Here is a 12,378-nt window from a genome sequence, read left to right as displayed (position 1 = left end):
CGGCAGCCGGCATAGTCTCTTTAAAAAAAATAACTCCATACAAATGATAAGATTTATTATCAAATGGTCTTCTTGAAACATTCAATCAGATCATGTCACTCTTTTGCTCAAAACCCCACAACAGCTCCCCATTTCACTCAGAGCTAAAGTCAAAGTCCTTACGTTGATTTATGTGCTCGAGCCCCAAGTTGCCCTCTGCTTCCTATTTTACTCCTTTACTCTCCCTCACTCTCCTCCAGGCACACTTACCTCCTAAGTAATTCCCTCAGCACCTTCAAGTATTTGCTCAAATGTCAGCTTGTCACTGAAGTCCACCACTCCTCCAACCAGTGCAAGCACATCCCCTGCTCCGAATCCCCTCCCTCCACTCTGCTGTTTCTGGTTCCCAATGAGCTTAGCAGCTGCTCACCTATGATGTTTATCGCTTGTTGTCTGTTTTTCTCCACCAGCATGTGAAGGGCAGGGCTGTTTGTCTGATTAGTTCATTTGTGTATCTCAGCAGTGAGGACAGTGCCTGGTCCAGAGGAGACAATAAATACTCGTTGGATAAAGCAATGAATGAACAAGTGAACTAAGATTATGTGAACAAAAAGCAAGAGACTACAATTTTGCTGTTGTTAAATATGCTAATGAATAACTACAATGACATACCTGGATGTCTTCAGCCCTGACCGGGGGGTTCAGTTGGTTGCCGCGTTGTCCGGCACACCAAAGGGTTGCTGGCGCGGTTCCTGGCCAGGCCACACACCTAGGTTTCCGGTTTGATCCCCAGTTGGGGCGCATATGGGAGGCAGCCAATTGATGTTTCTCTCTCACATTGACATTTCTCTCTCTCAAATAATGAACATATCCCAGGGTGAAGATAAAAAATAGATAAATAGATGCATTCTTATTACAGTGCTATTTAGGATGTGTGGCATGACCATCCCATGCTTCTCAAACGCAGGTGCAGGTGTCCCTATGCCCAGGTGACCATGGCAGGGTTCTTGGGATACCAAATCCTAGCATAAGCGTAGCATGTCTCCCTTTAGTTTCTAATTTTCTCAGTTTTGGGCAAAGATATTTCTTTCATATTAATACAAACATGAAAACATAGAAGCCAAACTTAGCATGAATCCTAAAGATGAAACACCAGATTTCATAGAAAGAGCTCTGCTCTAGATGCTTCCACATTCGTTTGCTTTCCTCTGCCTTAAATGGTAATTTATGGAAAAACATTGAATAATAATTGAATATTAAGCCAAAGTCTGGACAGAATAGTTTCCCCCTATGTTCAAGGCATTCACTGAGTTCACCAAACGCCGTGCCAAGCATCTTATTCTCATTCTGAAGGATCGCAGAGCCTCCTATCATCACCATTAGCTTACAGTCCTCTTGGGAACGCTCCTGCTATAGGAAACCGAGGCCACCCAAGGGCTGAACACCATTCAGCAAGTCAGTGAGGGAGAAAACAAGCTACTCCACTGCAATTGACCAAATGTTCAGCGTTCTGAGCCTCACACAGATTTCGTGTCTGATTCTTGAACTATTTCCCATCTGAAAAAAATGAAAGGCCTTTTAAATCTTTACTACATAAGGAGTCCACACAAATTGTGAATTGAAGCACAGAGTTTGCAAAATGTATTCATTTGCAATGAATATGAACCCGTTAAAAGTTCCAAAGAAAAAATAGGATTTATATATAGAAAAAAGAAGTTCAGCGTCACCAAAACATGAGAATGTAAGGCACTGTTTTTCAAATCAACAAAGATTTTGAAGATGGTGCCCCTGGGTGCAGGTGTAGGTACAGTGACACAGCCTTTCACACATAGCTGGTGGCACTGCCAATTGATGTTCTAATGGTGACTTGTTGCAAAACAGTCGCCCCACAATAACAATTATTTTATTATCTCCTATGGTTTCAGTGGGTCATGGATTTGGGCAGGACACACAGCAGGAAGAACTTGCTTTTAGTACATGAAGGCTAACGTCTGGAATCCTCTGGAGATGCCTCCATTCGCATGGCTGAGGGTCGATACTGTCTGTCAGCCGGGACCTCAGCTGGGCTGTGGCTTCCTTATGCGGGTTTTCTGCATGAGCTAATTGCCTTGCAGAGGGTACTTTCTTTTAAGCTTTTTAGTTTAACATGCATGTTTTAAGTGCACAACTCTCAAGTGTACAGTTACATGAGGCTTTATCTATATAAAGTGAACACAGGATGTGTATCTATATAGTTCAAGATCAAGATTAAGATACAGAATATCACCAGCAAGCACAGAAGCCCCCTCAATGCCTCCATTCTAATCATTCTTCCCCAAAGTAGCCACTCTAATGATGTCTGTCACCATTATTTTGCCTTTTATAAACTTTATATAAAAAAGAGTTACGCACATGTACTCTTTAGTGTCAGGCTTCTTTAGCTTAACCTTATGTCTATTGCTGTGGCACATGGCGGAATTATATTCTTTTTCATGCCTCTGTAGTATTCCATTGTACAGAGAGATCGTAACTTATTTGTTGATTCTCCTGCTTTTGTCATTTTAGGCCACTTACTTAGGCTTCTTTAATTGCTTTCAGCGATGTCTATAGCTTTCAAAGTAAGTGGCTTACACTTCCTTTGTTAAATTTATTCCTAAATGATTTCATATGTTTTTAAAAATTCAGTTGGCTTTGGCATTGTATTTTAAATTTCATTTTCTAAATGTTGCAAGTAAATACAATTACAATTGATTTTCACATACTGGCCTTGTATCCTGTGGCATTGCTAAATTCACATTTTAGTTTTAGTATTATTTTAGAACTTTTTTGGATTTTCTTCACAAATAATCTTGTAATCTGTGAAAAAGATAGCTTTATTTTTTTCTTCTCAATTTTGTCTTTTATTTTTAAAATGTATTTATTTTTTTGCAGTAGTGAGAACAAACTTTCTCTCCTTGTCCTCTCTCTTATGGAAAATATATTCAATATTTTACCATTAATTTTGGTGTAGCCGTAGGTTTTCTGATATATGTATATACACATCCCCCCCCCAGCGTCTTTATGATTTTGAGGAAGCCTCTCTCTGGTCCTTGTTTTCTGACAAGTATTGTTATTAATGGATGTTAAGTCTCTGTTAAAATTAACATGTTTTTCTCCTTTATGTTATTAATATGAATTATAGTAGCTATTTTTGATTGTTAGGCCAACCTTGCATTCCCGGAATAAACCACACTTGGTCATAATACAGTATCCTTTTTGTGTACTATGGAATTCGATTTGCTAATATTTAAAAAATATTTTTGTACCTATGTTCCTGAGAACTATTACCCTGCAATTTTCCCCTGGTAAGGTTGTCAGCATCCTTTGGTATCAGGTTTATGCTCGATTTATAAAATGAATTTGGATTTGTTCTCTCCTCCTCTATTTTCTTAAGTTTAGGACGTATGGTATTATTTCTTATTTACATGTTTGATAGAACTTACTAATTAAACCAGCTGGGCCTGGTGTTTCTTTGTGGGAAAGTTTTTAATTTCAAATGTAATTTCTTTAACAGAAATGGGATAAATTAAGGCTGTTCTTGAGCCAGTTTTCATAAATTGTGTTTTTAAGGAATTTGGCCATGTATCGAAGTTGGCTCTATTCATTGGTAAACATTTTTCATAATAGTTCCTAGTTATTTTTTAAATGTGTGTAAGATGTGTGGCAATTAACTCCTTAAAGGATCAACAAAATTGCTGTATCTCTATTCAAACATTACAAATGTCTACCCAGACATTATAAACAAAAGACTAGTGGAGACAAAAGTATAATATTGCTTTGTCTTGTTTACTTACCAGAGAGTGTAACCCCTTTCCTCTGTTTGGCAGCTACGGTTAAGAGCTGACCCCTTTTGGATTCCTCCTAGAATCAAATTAATTGGAACCTTAATAACTATATTGAGTTCATTTGTGAGTAGCTCACCCCCTACTTTTCTCTGTAGCTATATTTTTGATCCGAGGGAGGTTTGTGCTGTGGTTCAGATACATTCGGTTTACCTTTTGATTCAGCAGGACCCAGGCGTCCAGTTATTGTGAAAACAGGCAAAATTAGACTTCCAAACCCACTTCACTGTTGCTTTCTTGGCAAAAATTCAGAGATATTGCAAAGGAAAATATTTGTTAGGCCTACCAATTTTGTTTCTGCATTTGGGGTTTTCCCAGATTCCAGTATGTCCTGCCAAGTGACACAGTATTCCAGGATCTGCCTGGTTTCTCCCCATCTGGGTGAGGCTCTGATTAGGGAAGGCGGCTCTTCCACCCACTTGCCCTCAGCGTGCTCACCCTTCAGGGGCGGAAGCTTCCGTGGCTTTCTGCTCAGTCATGAAGGAGTAATTTCCCTCTAGAACTCAGTTTATCAACGATTCCTTGTTTGTAGTATTCTTTGCTAGCTGGTTAAATGAATAAAAACATAATTTTAATTTCATAGGGGTTATTCTTATGGTTACTATGTGAATAACCATCGTTTCCGTCTTTCTAGATCCTAATCAAAATAAAAGTATTTTGCATTTAGTTTTGGAAAAAGTTTTATCCAAATGTAGAATTCTAGATATTCAGCTATTTTCTTGGAGCACTTTGAAGAAGTTATTCCATCATCTTCTATTTTCCATGTTTTCTGCTTCAGAGTTGGCCCCATGTCTTACTGCTGTTCCTTTGACATGTCTTCTCTTTCCCCTCCAGCTGCCTTCCAGGTTTTTCTCTTCGACTTTGGTTTTCATCAGTTTACTAGGTATGGTGGTATTACAGACTCCTAGGTGAGAGTTGGTGGTGGGCTCGCATTTCCATCCAGTTACTTCTGTAGTTTGTTCAAAAATTAATTGAGCGGATATGTGAATACGTTTCTGGGTTCTCTATTCCGTTCCACTGACCTGCGTGTTAACACTCTCCCCGGCACAACTCGGTTTTGATTCTCTCTCTGCTATTTAATACTTTCATGCATTGCTCCTACTTTTGCTTTAGACAGTTAATTGTGGAGCATTTTTGAAGATTAGGAAAAAGTGAATTTTATTATTATTTTCGTTTTAACCATTTCCATCACCCCACCATTCTTTCTGAAGATCAAAGGAAACTTCTTCTGTTGAAAGGCTTTGTCCCCAGGGCAGACAGGTCTGGGCAGGCCCGGCGCCTACCTCGCAGTGACTTCTGCTCCCCCCCAGCCTCCGCGGGATGGAGGCTCTCTGGGCCTCCCGCCGTGTGCCCACCCTTGCTCCTGAGCACCCGGGGAGTCCCGGGCGAAGATGGGGGAAAGGCCCCGGGGTGCGCATCACCTTTGTTCTCTGCGTCATGGTGAGTCTACGTTCTCACCGGAGCCCTCACTCCGTTTTCTCAAGCCATGAAAAATATTAGCTAAAATCTTACTCCCTTGTGTGATTGGCATGCCTTCCTCTCGTACTCCCGAAAGTAAGTCAGTGCTGTGTCCCCTCTCCTTGGAAACACCTGTCTTTCCTTAGATGTGTGTCCTTCGACCTCGGTTCTCTACTAGTTTCAAGAAAAGTTAATTTTGTAGGTGACCCATCTTTTCACTGTTATTACAGCAGGAGCAACAATCTTTCCAGCTTTCTATATCCCAAGCAATAGCTAGGAGCCTCTATTTTGGAAACTTTTAGAATATTTGCACACTGGTCTTCTAATGAATATCATGAATTTAACAGCAAAAACAATGTTTTAAAAGTAAATGGCTTGTCCTGTGATGAAATCAGTGACTAAAGTTCCCCCACACTGCAACTCCCCTACGATTTCTTAGATATAGGTTGGCTGTGACTTGTTAAGTGTTCACTGGTCCTCCGGTGTAGGAAGGACTTGTGAACACTCTGATTCCTAACAAAGGCCGACCATCGTATCCTGGCTTTCAAAGCTCTCCTTACCCAGACCCCGGCCGCACTGAGGGCTCCATGTCATCCCAGCCTCCGCGGGGACGTCCAGGGATATACATGTTACCCTCCTTAGTCATGCCCCTCCTGTGCCTTTTCTAGCTCTGATTTCCATTTCTTCAGAAGGCCTTTCTGCATCGCCACTTTCTTCTTTCTTTTTATCAATCAAGGCTCACCTGGACTTCATGCATACATTCTTTGCTAATTTACAAACATTTGTTGAGCAGCCACTGTGTGCTGAGTTCTATACTAACTGATAGAAATACAGTGGTAACTGGGCCACACTTGCTCTTGTGGAGCTCACAGTCTCGTTAATTTCTTCTCTGAACAGGCGATTTGTCTGTGATGGTGATGATGATGGTGATGGAGATGATGATGATGATGATGACAGCTAATCTCTGTTGAGTCTACTTTGTCTCTGCCCTCATAGTTCTGGGAGCCTAGAGAATAATCCAAGAATAGGTCACTGCATAATTGAGGAAAATGACTGCAGTTATGTTAGGCCCAGGGTTCTTCATATTTCGGTAGCAATAGCAATTGACTTTCCAGCTGCAGTCTTTCAACCAAGTCTCACCAAAGACACTAGTGCTTCAGGAGACTTAAACCACAGTAGCAGAACTAGTCTCTGGTCCTAAGAGGGTTTAGGGACAATCTCAGCCTTCTTGTGCCTTCTTCCCTCTGAGAAAGGCTTGCCTAGTTCCCACGGTCTGCACTCCAGCCATTCTGCTGAGCATGGGGCCTGCCTGATTCCCAGCTCATGTGGCTGAGAGATGGGTCTTACTTTGTTCTTCATTACTGTACCCAACATGTGCCAGAGACAGTTCTAGTTCTTGTGAGCTTCTTTTCCTAGGAGCTGGACCCTGTTTCTGGTAACTCCAGCTGCTGGCTGGGGTCTTATTCCAAAGCAGATGGACCACCCAGAACCATGACATTGTCAGCTTCCTGACTTCAGGCATCACTGCTGTCTGGCTGCTGCTGTCGCTGTGCCATGCCCTCCGGCTCCAAATCCCCCCAAATGTTAGCAAGCGCCTGGTGGGAGACTGCTACACTTCTCTGAGCCGGTGGCTACTCTCCCATGGGGACAACTCTTCAGATAGGGTAAAGATTCCAACACCGGTCTTGTCTTTTACCGCTTCTCCCCTGTCCCCAACAGCCGGTGGCCAAGTCCCAGCATGCCTCTCATCAAAGCCCTCCAGACATGTGACAAGCTTTTTTTCCTGATTGTAAATCCTGGTTTTTTATTGTCGCGCAATCTAATGTGCCAATGTCTGGCACTTTATCCATTTATCTCGTCTTATTTTCCCACAGCAAGATGAATATTTTCCATAGGAACTCTCTTAATTCCCATTGTGTGTCCTTTGACAGATGCTTTCTCCCAAGGTCTGACAGTGAAGGCTGGAGCCTGTGTGTGAGGAGACCTGGGCTTCCTTGCCGGACCACCATCTGGCCGCTTGGCTTTTGTCAATTCAGTTCCTTCTGTTGTGACTCAGTTTCCTAGTCAGTAAAATGGAAAGTGTTGTCTATAAGGTTTCTGGTTCCTTCCAGCTCCCAAATTTGTTGATGTTAAGTTGGCAGAGAATAACTTTTTCAAGCAACTCCCAACTTGTTTTTCTTTCTCAAATGCCCATCAGAGAAACAACATCCACTAAGCTAATATTTTTCACTTTTCTCCAGCTTTGGATGAAGTATAGTCCTAAATAAGACTTATCCATCCCTTAATTTTGATTTCCATGCCCATTACTTTATGCATTAATAATATGTTGAATTTATAGAATATTTTTTACTTCCCAAGGCCTTTTATGATCATCCTAGAACAAGCCTTTCTAGTCTCTCTCTCTCTTTCACCTCCCTTCCTTTAAGAATCGGGCATCTGATACAGTGACAAGTAAGATACTTATTTGTCTAAGGCAGCGCAACTAGTTAGTGGCATGTCTTGAACTAGAATTCAGGTTTCCTGATAACTAGTTTAATAGATTTTTGACTTTTCCCTGTCCCTCTCCCCTCCTCTTGACCTTTTTTTACATCTCCTGTATTTAATTCCTCCAATAGTGCTAACATTTTGCTTCTTACACGAGCCAAGAGAGATTGAGTACTAAAAGAATGGATTAAAATATGCTTCCTTTCTCCAACTAGGTCTCAAGCAGCCATAGTATGATTGTTTTTGCAAGGTAGCTGTCCGTCTCTGGGCTGTAAAGACTGTCAACATGTGGTCCTCCTGTCAGCTATTCGAGGTTTTATCCCATTTAATCAACGCAGCAGTTTAATGAAGCCCAAGCTATAGTAAGAGAGGAAGTTGGAGGGGAGTTTCAGGCGACAACAATGGTCCAGTTTCACTGACGGAGGCCATACGCTACCAAGGTTGCATAATTTAGAATTTTCCCAAGAGCTAAAAGGACTGCGTGTGTTCCTTACTCTTCCGTATCAGGAAGGAGGGATTAAGGGAATGTTTTCAGTGTCACAGGAAAAGGTAATAAAAATACAAGTGTATTTTGGGTCAGGTTCAATTTCTGCTTGGTTCTCCCAGATCTCTCTGAAGAAAATAGACTGTAGCACAACAGGAGCTTTAACACCCAAGCTGATAAGATTCTTTACCACAACCCAGGTAGTTATCAACTCCCTAATACAAACCTAATTACACAGAGCCACTAATATAGCAAGCCTAATAAAACGAGGGGAAAGTTACAGATCCTGGGTCAGGTCTGTCAGTCATAGGAAGACCATCATTAGTTACCATTTTAATGGTTCATTTGATTAAATGCTAAGCTATTGTCTTGTAATTATGTGTATTCAAGGGAAAATACTCGAGTTCAATTAGGAATGTATCTTTTGCTGCACTATGTTTAATGAAATCACAACATCACCATAATAAGCAAGGAATAATGAAAATCTTTTGAAATTGCAATCGAAGTATTTGCAGAGAAGTAGCTGGCATGTGTAATATGATGAGTTCCCTTAAATGGCTCAACTGTTGATCAAAAAAGCAAATTATATAAGTGGATACTGCGAGGCAGAAACATGTGGACACAGCTGGAGTGTCATGTGTCACGGTTCCAGTCATTGCCAGCTGGCGGTCACACAAAGGCAGGCCAAGCCAAACAATTACTGTTATTCATAAGAGCAAATGTGCATTCCAAACACACAGTGCAGGCTTTATGAAATAACGGAGCGTTCAGATGCATCCAGACAGCCGAGCTGTTTTTTCATCACATGTCCCTGGGTGCCAGGCCAATATGGCAAACGGACTCTGCTATTCAGAAACCCTTATCTTTACCCAATTAACCAAATCACTGCAACGTTTGAGAGTTCTTCGTGCGCTTTGCTGAGTGCGTCAAACCAGCAGGCTTACCGGGCGGCAGATGCGCGGCTTCTGGAAGCAATCTGCTTTCTTTCTTTTTTTTCTTCCTGCACAGTAAATATCCTGTTAGACCACTGCCCGTTACAAGCCAGGGCTTGGAGTCAGTCTCTAACATCTGAACGCACATCTGAACATCCCCTGGTCCTCAATTCTGTGCGCCTGTGTGCTGAATGTCTTCCAAAATGTTGCCTTGGGAGGGTCAAGGTTGGCCAAGAGGCAAACAGTAGGGATTCAAACTTGTTTAGGGGGGAAAAAATAAATTAAATGGGAAATCACTCTAGAAAAGAGTCTGCAAAGGACTAGAATGAGAATCCTTGCACTGCTTAAATATAGACACTAAAGAAGAAAGAAGTAAAATGGAGCTGTTGTTTCCATAATTTTCACCTATTTTCTTGAAATGTAGTCATATCTCCCTGCCCGTTATTTTTTTCAGTAGACAAGGTCACAAGCACATGTGAAAATGGTGCCATCATGTTCCTGCCTCCAGTCGTGTCAGAACAGAAAAAATGCTAGAAAGGAAGGAATCCAGTTGCTAGGGGTGTTTCACTGCCATAGAAAGTGAACGATTATCTCTTAATCCTTACAAGGAACAGGCAGGGCACTCTGTCTAGAAAAGCACTGTTCATGAGAAACCTAACGTGAGCCACATTTGTGACACATTTCCTGGTAGCCCAATTCAATAAAGTAAAAAGAAACAAGTGAAGTTTATTTTAATAATGTATTTTATTTAACCCAGCATACCTAAGATACTATCATTTCAACATATAATCAACATAAAAGTATTTAAGAGATACTTTACATTGTTTTTTTGGCTCTTGGTGTTGAAGTCTGCTGTGTGTTTTACCCTGAAAGCCCATCTCCGTTTGGCTCAGCCCCGTTTCCAGTGCTTGGTGGCGCCCGTGGCGCAGGGCTGCGTGGGGGACAGCGTGGCGCTCTTCGGGCAGCGGGGTTCCGAGTGTGCCCGGCTCACTTAGCGCAGCGTTGGAGGAAGGTCTGCGCACGGAATGGGGTCTCCTCTGGTGCTGGTCCCGGCTCCACTGTCAACCCTCCTCCTCCTCAGTTAACTGATCCAGAAGTGGCGACAATAACATCTACCTTACCACCGCTATAAAGTTTTCTCTGAGAGTTCAAATTAAATAACAGACGTCTATTTTGAGAAATATACAGTGACCTATAAACATTGGATTAAACAAACCCCCCAGAACTTGCTGACAGTATGGGAGTTCTAAGAAGTGAGGAAAACCGTTTTCCCCCTTAATTCTCTGTGCTCCGTTATTCCTTTCACAGGAAAGGTTTTAAGATCGCATATGATTTGAAAGTCTAGCGTCCCCCTGTTATTTATAAAATCTGTGAAAGGTTTCTTAAATGTCCAAAAATTTTAAAGCCACCAAGACACAGTCACCATTCTTTTGTATGAGGGGCTCTCCATCAATGGCTGAGGCCACAGAGTCATGGATCCCAGCTCTCCTTGGAAACCCAGGCACGCTGACCAGGAGGTGCCAGGCCCTTGGGGTGTGCATTTACTGTTGCGTGTCGTTCGTAGCAGGTCACTTACAGTCCTGCCGTCATTTCCTTCAGCTATGGCTGTCTCAGGGCCCATGCCCCTTGCACCTCCCCTGCGGTGTTGGTTTCGAGGACACGGGAACTATTTGCCTTCGGGTTGTACACGTTGAAGTATTTTGGCCAGCAGGAATACCAGCAACTCCAGCCCTGAAGGCACCGTATCAAAGCCCATCAACCCAGATCTGCCATGGTTACAACAGTCAGCCTTAAACCTTTGCCAAGACTAAGACTGTTGGTAACAATGGCAAGCATTTTTGTATGTCCAGGGACTAATTTCTTATTTAAATTCAAAATCATAATCATGATGGCAATGCTTCCACACAGTGCTTTGAATTTTAAAAAGATTTTCAGATTGGTTAAAGTTACTCCTAAGTGTTTTATTATTTCTGATGCTACTGTAAATGGGATTGCACATTTAATTTCTCTTTCTTTGTTAGTATATAGAAACACAGCTAATTTTTGCATATTGATTTTGTGTCCTGCAGCATTACTAACTTCATTTATTAGTTTTCAGAGTTTTGGGGTGGAGTTTTTAGGGTGTTCTATATATAGTATCATGACATCTGAAAATAGAGTTTGCCTCTTCCTTTTCAATGTGGATGCCTTTTATTTCTTTTTCTTGGCTAATTGTTCTGGCTAGAACATCCAGTACTATGTTGAATAGAAGTGGCTAGAGTGGACATCTTTATCTTATTTATAATCTGAGAGGAAAAGCTTTCAACTTTTCACTGTTGAGTATGATGTTAGCTATGGGCTTGTCATAAATGACCTTTACTATGTTGAGGTATGCTCCTTCTATACCCACTTTGTTGAGAGTTTTATGATGGAGGTATTTTGAATTTTGTCCAATTCTTTTTCTATATCTGTTGAGATGATTATATGATTTTTATCTTTTACTTTGTTAATGCAGAGTATCAAATTGATTTGTGAATGTCAAACCATCCTTGCATCCATGGAAAAAAATCCCACTTAAACATGGCGTATGGATCTTTTAATGTATTGTTGAATTTGATTTGCTAATATTCTGTTGAGAATTTTTGCATCTATGTTCATTGGGGATATTGGCCTGTGATTTTGTTTTCCTGTATTGTCCTTGTCTGACTTTGGTATCAGGATAATACTGGCCTCATAAAATGAGTTTGGAAGTCTCTTCAATTTTTTTGGAAGAGTTTGAGAAGAACTGGCATTAATTCTTCTAGGACCAGATGGTTTCATGGTTTGTTCAGGAGCATGTTGTATAATTTTTACATATTTGTGAACTTTTTAGTTTTCTTCTTGTGACTGATTTCTAGTTTCATACTACGGTGGTCATAAAAGATACTTGATATGATTTCAATCTTTTAAAATTTATTAAGACATTTTTGTGGCTTAACGTATGATTTATCCTGGAGAATATTACATGTGTGTTTGAGAAGAATGTTTATTCTGTTGCTGTTAGATGAAATGTTTGTAAATGTCTGTTAAGTCCATCTAGTCTAAGATGTCATTCCAGTTCATGCTTCCTTATTGATTCTTTGTCTAAATAATCTATCCTTTGTTGAAACAAAGGTATTGAAGTCTCCTAATATTATTGTATTGCTGTCTGTTTTTCCCTTCA

This window comes from Miniopterus schreibersii, assembly GCF_964146895.1.
Source record: "Miniopterus schreibersii genome assembly, chromosome: 13".
In the NCBI taxonomy this organism is placed as follows: Eukaryota; Metazoa; Chordata; class Mammalia; order Chiroptera; family Miniopteridae; genus Miniopterus; species Miniopterus schreibersii.
The sequence above is the reverse complement of the archived record's forward strand: the minus strand, read 5'-3'. Positions refer to the sequence as shown.